Source organism: Thunnus maccoyii, chromosome 10 (assembly GCF_910596095.1).
Source record: "Thunnus maccoyii chromosome 10, fThuMac1.1, whole genome shotgun sequence".
NCBI classification, from domain to species: domain Eukaryota; kingdom Metazoa; phylum Chordata; class Actinopteri; order Scombriformes; family Scombridae; genus Thunnus; species Thunnus maccoyii.
The window spans coordinates 6,875,906-6,883,506 of NC_056542.1; positions in this window are offsets into that span (position 1 = coordinate 6,875,906).

Below are 7,601 nucleotides of genomic sequence, written 5' to 3' on the forward strand. Positions count from 1 at the left end.
TTAGGACATTTTATGTTGGTTTTTCCCTGTATTTGTCACCTGTCTGTAAACTTTCTCTCAAATCTGCAATATGTGGTGTGATCTGACGGTCAAGGACGTGATTTTTACAGATATGAGATTCTAATAATACACAGCCTGGTTTGTTTTCCAGAGGCAGAGAGTATCCGCCTGGCAGCTCAGATGACATCTTCAATGTTGACTTTATCTCCTAACTTGATCTCTCTGCACTCCAGCAGTGTTCGCCGCTGTCCTCGCCCAATGACGAGGCAGGTATTAAACCTGTTTCACTGTCAAAGTATGAAAAATATCGATGAAAAACAATTAGCAACGATAAGGGCTGGAATTATTTACCAAGTGCGATGTGAAATAAATGTCATTGCACGTTTGTGTCAACACTTCCTGGTAGTATTTAACAATCCCTCGCCAATAATATAACCAATTACTCATTAATCGTGACCTGGATAAACAGCAGATAAAGAACGGATCAATAGATTAACCAATTAAAAAACAGAATCGCTGCATTCGACAAACCACAAACATTTCACATCAGCTGCTGATCAATGTAGCGTTTCCATTGTCAACCACATGGTTCAACACAGGTTCAGAGGATGTGATCAGTCTTGTTGATCATGTTATTGGACATTGACAGTCATCACTTTTGCATCCCGTCATCAGTTGTCAGCAATTTCCACAAGTTGAGGCAGTACCACGTTGCCAAACTTCACACTCTGCAACTGCAAAGTGTTAGCGTGAGAAAGAAGGTCTGTAAAACTGTTTCAAGGATATTAACCCCTAGAACGAAAAGTGTTCACACGTTGCTGAACAGTGTGAACTGAGTTTGTCAGACAGGAAACTTTGACTCTTACCTTGTGGCTCTAGAGCCTAATTATTTTCTGTTAACATATAACCACACTGTATATCTGAACATTGGTCTCAAACACTTGACATTATTATATTATATTATATTATATTATATTATATTATATTATATTATATTATATTATATTATATTATATTATATTATATTATATTATATTATATTATATTATATTATATTAGTATTGTATGTGTCAGTGTCTAAAGTGAAATAAATGAAGATGAAAATAAAATATTTGATATTTACAATATTTGTGACACTGTTTATGTAATGGCAGCTGCCTGCAGAAGTGGAGTTATCATATGTGGATGTTCTTCTCTTACTTGGGGATTTTCCAACCAGGTTTTGCTAAAATCACATTAAAAAAAACATTGAATAACTAACATTATTGCCTATGAGCCAAGACTTCGAGATACCTTGATAACATTTAAATGTACTTTTCATTCCACTACATTTATTCGACTATCTAAGGTTACTAGATTACACCTGTTCATAGTTTACATACAAGCTGTATCATCGTCTTATTAAATATTATACATGGTTATACATTAAAATATCTATAAAATACTTAAATTAGATCCACCTCGACCAGCTGCAACAGACCATTATAATCTATAATCTTTACATGAGTACTTTTACTTTTAATACTTGTACTTCAGAACATGTTTGCCAAGAGTGAGAGCAAATATCATCTTAAAGGAGTATATGTGTTCAAAAAAATAAGGGTGAGGATGATTTAAGTCTTTAATACAAATCAGGAATTCAAAGTAATGTTCTAAATTAAGGCAGTAAACTAATTTAAATGCAATGCTTTGTTTGTGTACATGGTAAATCAGTTGTAGTATTGTTGCTATAATGTATAATTACATTGTACCAGTGTGTATCAGTGTGTGTATATGTATGTATACATGCATACAGTACAGGCATGTTTGTATATACAGTATGTATGCATATAAGTAGATGTGTAAGCACCTGAATACATTAACCTGAAAATCAAAATAAAGATAAATCAATCAATACTTTTACTTAAGATTTGTATTGTCTTGTAGTATTTTTATACTGTGGTACTGCTACATTTACTTACTGTAAGTGAAAGTGAGTGAGTACTTCCTACATAAGTGGTTTAAAGAGACACAAAAAATTAACACGTTACAATATAATGCAGTCAAAGACCTCAAAGATGAGCAAAGATTTCATTCAACCCTTCTCTTGACAGTCTCATCAAAAACAGCATTCACAGGGGTTTGTATTGGACTGTATTTAACTCTACATGTGTCTGTATTGTTACGGTTCTGTGTTGTTAGGGTGATCCCATTTAAGGATGCAGAAATAATATCATGTTAATATACAGTTGTATGCAAAAGTTTGGCCACACCTCGACAAATAACATATTTTGGGTATTTTTTAATTGAAAAAATGTAAACACAGTATCTCTAGGATATGGGAAAAATCTTCAGCAAACGATAATGCATGGTTACTTTTTATGTCATAAATTGAACAAAAAAGAGAAATATAAAACATCATTGTGTCATGTGCAAAGGTTTGGGGACCCTACATAGTCAGTACTTGGTAACACCCCCTCTGGCAGATATCACAGCTTGCAAATGCTTTTTGTAGCCAGATAAAAGCCTTTCACTTCTTGCATTTGGGATTTTCTCTGAATCTTCCTTGCGAAAGGCTTCTAGTTCTGCAATATTCTTGGGCCGTCTTGCATGCAAATCTCCTTTTAAGATCTACCCACAGATTTTCAGTTGTGTTTAAGTCGGAGGACTTTGATTGTGCTTCCAAAACCTTCAGCTTGCATCTCTCGCGGTAGTCCATGCTGGATTTTGAGGTATGTTAAGGATCATTTTCCTGTTGTAGAAGCCATCCTCTTCTCAGCTTCAGCTTTTTTTTTTACAAATGGAGTGATGTTTGCTTCCAGAATTTGCTGGTATTTAGTTAAATCCATTCATCCCTCCACTCGTGCAATGTTTCCTGTGCCTCTGGCTGCAACACAACCCTAAAGCATGATAAATCTACCCCCATGCTTAACAGTTGGTAAGGTGTTCTTTTCATGAAATGCTGCTCCTTGTTTTCTCCAAACATACTTTTGCTGATTATGGCCAAAGAGTTCTATTTTAACTTCAACAGTCCACAGCACTTGTTTCCAAAATACCTCTGATGTTGGATTTTATGATGAGGACACAGGTAAGGTTTTCTTCTCCTGACTCTTCCATGAAGGTCTTGTTTGTGTGAACATCGCTGCACAGTTGAACGGTGCACCACCTCTCCTGAGTCTGCTAAATCTTCCTGCAGGTTTTTTTGCAGTCAAATGGGTTTTTTTTTTGATTTACCTTTCTGACCAGCATACAAGCAGTTCTCTATCTGAGAGTTTTCTTGGTTTTTCAGATCTCCTCTTGACCTCCACGCTAACCCCTAAACCGCCATCTCTCGATAACATTTCACACTGTGGAAACTACAAGCTGACAACGCTTTGCCATCTTCTTGAAGTCTTCCTCTGCATTGTGGGCATCAATAACTTTCATTTTCAGAGTCTCACACAGCTGCTTTGAGGAACCCACGGTTGCTGAGTGTTTGGTTTGAAGAGTCAGAGTATTAGTAAAACTTTGAAACTGGCACCTACTGACATTTCCTAATGACATGCCTCAGGCCTCATGAGCTGATTAAAGTCTCAGACCTTGTTAAAAAGAATCTGAGACTTCAGAACTCTTAAGGTGCCCAAACTTGTGCACATGCCACAATGTTGTTTTTATTTTTTTAAATTTATGTCATAAAAAGTAACTATGCATTAATATTTGCAGAAAATATTGTGTTTTTTCCATATCCTAGAGGCCAAACCTTTGCATACAACTATAACTGCCCAATCACCAACAAAATGAAATGATCCTGGATTTGACCAGTTGATAATGGTGGGAAATATTAGATGGTGGCAATAGCTTTTAAAAAAAAAAACCTTATCAGTGCACCTCTGGTGTGGAGTTTCATTATCTTGGGCTGCAGACATTGGCTTACAATGTGTTTATTTTTCCTTCAAAACCAACTCAAGCTGACTTCATATTGACGCCTTGGAGACCTATGTCCTACCTTTTCCCCAATCATAGTAATAGTTTTCCGGATGTTTTTTCACCTTTAACCCCTTAGCAGTCCTTTGGCTTTTCCATTCTACGTATTGAAATAACTGTATTGTGAGTTTAGCCGATCAGTGTGTATGATCTCACTGATAGATTACACCTGTGCAACAAGCCTCTCATCTGTAAACAAAACAGTTCTCCTTTCACACCCAGTTGTTACACTGAATTTTAAGGAGTAAACTGAAAGTGAAATTGTTATTATTTCAAGCCTCCTGGAAGTCCCCAAACTCCCCCAGTTGATGTGAAAAACTGGGTTAAATTCAGTTGTTTTTCCAACCTCTAAACTGTTTCAACGGCACTTAAAAGTCACAGTTTAACGGCTGTAAGAGTGTCTTTAGCGTCCAGAAAGTGATCAATTTTGAGTGGAACGGAATATGTGGGTGAGGTATAGTTACGAGGGGGGAAAGGATTTGATCAGACGCTCGAGTTTGATCGGATTGATGGAACACTTAAGTGGCAATGGGAGAGAAATTAATAGACTAGACGTCAAACACATTCTTTATAGATGTAAACACAGTTTTTGCCAACTGACATCCAAACACACACCTCCTGCTATGATATCACTCTGCTAGCTACTAACAACAACAAACCCAAACAGTCGGTGCAGTTTTATACAACACACAGATAAGCTTGTCGCCCCAAATCGTATTTGACTGGATAAATTGATGTAAACACTCCTGAGTTCAGGATTAGTCACCAAAAATGTTAAATCATTTTACAGGAAGAGAAAAGAGGTGTTTTTTTTTCTTGGCATTTCTGACATATACCAAGAGGTGATGTAGTTTGTATAATGACACAGGATTAAAACTGTTTCTTTAAATGACTATATTTCAATGTGTAACAGATCCTTACTGCACTGAAATATAGTCACTGAAAAAAAAAGTTCACTTTTTTTGACCACAGTTAGCCGTGTTTTAATCGAAATATCTAACGACCCGCCAATTAGCACAGTCATGCTTCCTGACTCCGTGGAAACTAACAGTGTAATATCAGAATACTATCAAAACAAAGACTAATTGCAGGTATTGTACTCTAATCTATTTTAATATCACTGGCAGATAACACTGCAGCTGGTTGGAACACAATGTTCTTGACATTCACTCTCTGAAATTGAATTACTCGTAATAAAGTGTTTACTGAGCTTACTGTATCATAAATCACTCCGCTCTGTTTGCTGTTGTACATCTCACATGTTCGGCTGCGTGCTGTACTTACAATGTAAATGATTAACATTTACACCTGCTGACCAGAGGAATGTGTTTAATCAACTTTAGGTTTTGTTTTTGCACGTGTTTGAAGCCAGCTGTGTTTTTAAAATGAGTTCAACCATTAACCTTGGCTGCTTTCTGTTTTCTAAAAAAAAGTATATATTGTGTTCTTGGGAAGCAGTCTTTCATTAACAGATCATTAAAAGAACTGAGAGAGCCAAGAATCCCTTTGTCTCAGTTTAAAAAGCATGTGTTCGACTAACGCACGGATTGAGAGTTTTTTTATTTCCCGGATTCAGCTGTGTGGACAGAGTTCAGGACTCGGGGGGATGATTCACTGCTTGCAGGAAATAAGATCATCATTAGACCTTTCAGCCATCAGAAGTAATGTTAGAGTCCAACACAAACACAGTTTTTGAGACATCACAGTCTAACTCAGTGCGTAAATATACCCTAAACATCCCAGATGCTAAATATTACATACAGTCTTACCAGTTTTGGTAAAAGTTTAACAGATTTTAGCTAATTTACTGCTTTACCAACATTAGCTGACTGTATATCCCCAGCTGCTCTGAAACTTCAGCCTTGTGTTTTTCTTACTTTTATCAATTCATCATTTACTCCCCTTAAATAAATAAAAAAAGCTAGTGTGCACATCTCTATAAATAGTATCTGCTTGGTCATTCCTGTGTCTGCTGCTGCACTTTCCCCATGGGATATACACTAAGCAATGAGTGAGTGTCTCTATTCTTATGACATCTGTGATTCATGTGGATTTTTCTGTGCTGAGTTCGCACAAACATACGTTATGGGTCACTGTGCTATGATAAGAATTACATTTCTTGACGGTATTCTGGGAGGTACAAATTTAATTGCATCAAGTCAACATAATTATTTTGATTTGATCATTTTTTTACCACTTCCTGACACTGAGCATCGACAGTAATGGCCTTTTCTCAACACGCAGGTTTCCCGGTGCAGATAATGTGATAGACAGTGTTTCCTGTGTTGAACTTGGTTTGACTTCTGAGTGGATTTGTTATTCAGTGAGTGAGTATTTACCACCTGATGATCTATATACTTTATATCACTTAACCCCACATTAGAGATGTTTTCCCCAACAGATTAAGAGGATGCAGCTTTTCACTGGATGACGTCACTTAAAGGAAAATGTGACTAATATTTAATTGTCTTCAGGCGTTATGTCTCCACAGCAAATCCAGCGATTTCAGTAATACCGAGTGAAAGGGGTTACAAAGGATGATTCATGGCATCTTTAGTTAGATCTGAAACTTGGAGTGAAGTTTAGAGTTGTTGCTGGTTGCTACCTGGTTACTTGTGCAGTTGTTTAGCTAAATTAGTGATCCTGTTTTGTGTGATCGGCCCGTCAGAGTGGAAAGTTTTATTGACTAAACGTTAACGTTGATAAGGGAAAATGTAGCTAAACTAGGGCTGGGCAATAACTCAATAAAACCATTTATTGGTTTTCAGTGGAACTGCATTGAGATGCTCATTTAGTTTTTAGTATAATTCTGTTGATCAAATTAATGACAAACTGTAATTTAAAAGATTAGGAACAAACATCTGTCTTAAATGACTCAGTTTTGTGATTATGAGTACGTGTGCAAGCTGCATTCTAGTAGCCTCACATCTACGTGATGTGTCTGTAAATATTCTCCTTCAAACTATAATTAAAAACCAATAAAATAATACGATATGGAGGCTTTTAACGTGCGGTTTTGTCTCACAAACTGTAAAACAGAGCTAAATGCATTGACCACTGATTTGTGTTTGCACTAGGCTGACTGATACGAAGGATGCAACTACCTACTATATTCATTACCGATTAATCTGTCGTTTTTCTCAATTAATACTCACAATTAATGTCAATCACAGCCTAAAAAGCAACCTAAGACGTCTTGTTTTGTCCCAACCAACAGTCCACAACTCAAAGATCTTCAGTTTACTGTCATAGAAGACAAAAGAAACAGAAAATAATCACATTTAAGAAGCTGGAACCAGAGAGTTTTAGCATTTTTTCTTAAAAAAAGTGACTCAAAACGATCATCAAAACAGTTGGTGATTAATTTCCTGTTAATAAGACTATTAGATTAATCGACTAATCGCTGTAGTTCTAATTGATACCTGGAAAATATTCTTAATCATATCTTGAGGTTTGATATCAGATTTCAATCAGACATCCGAGCCCAGGTGACTGACTGACTGTCTGTTGCAACTTCTTCCAGCAAATGACAAAGTATTACTAAAGTCTTACTGGTACTACTGGTGATGTTTTGACATGATCTATTTATAATTTTTCACTTCTTTCTCAGATTAAGTTTTGTGAATATAAAAAATATAGAACATAGAAAAGGCAGCAGG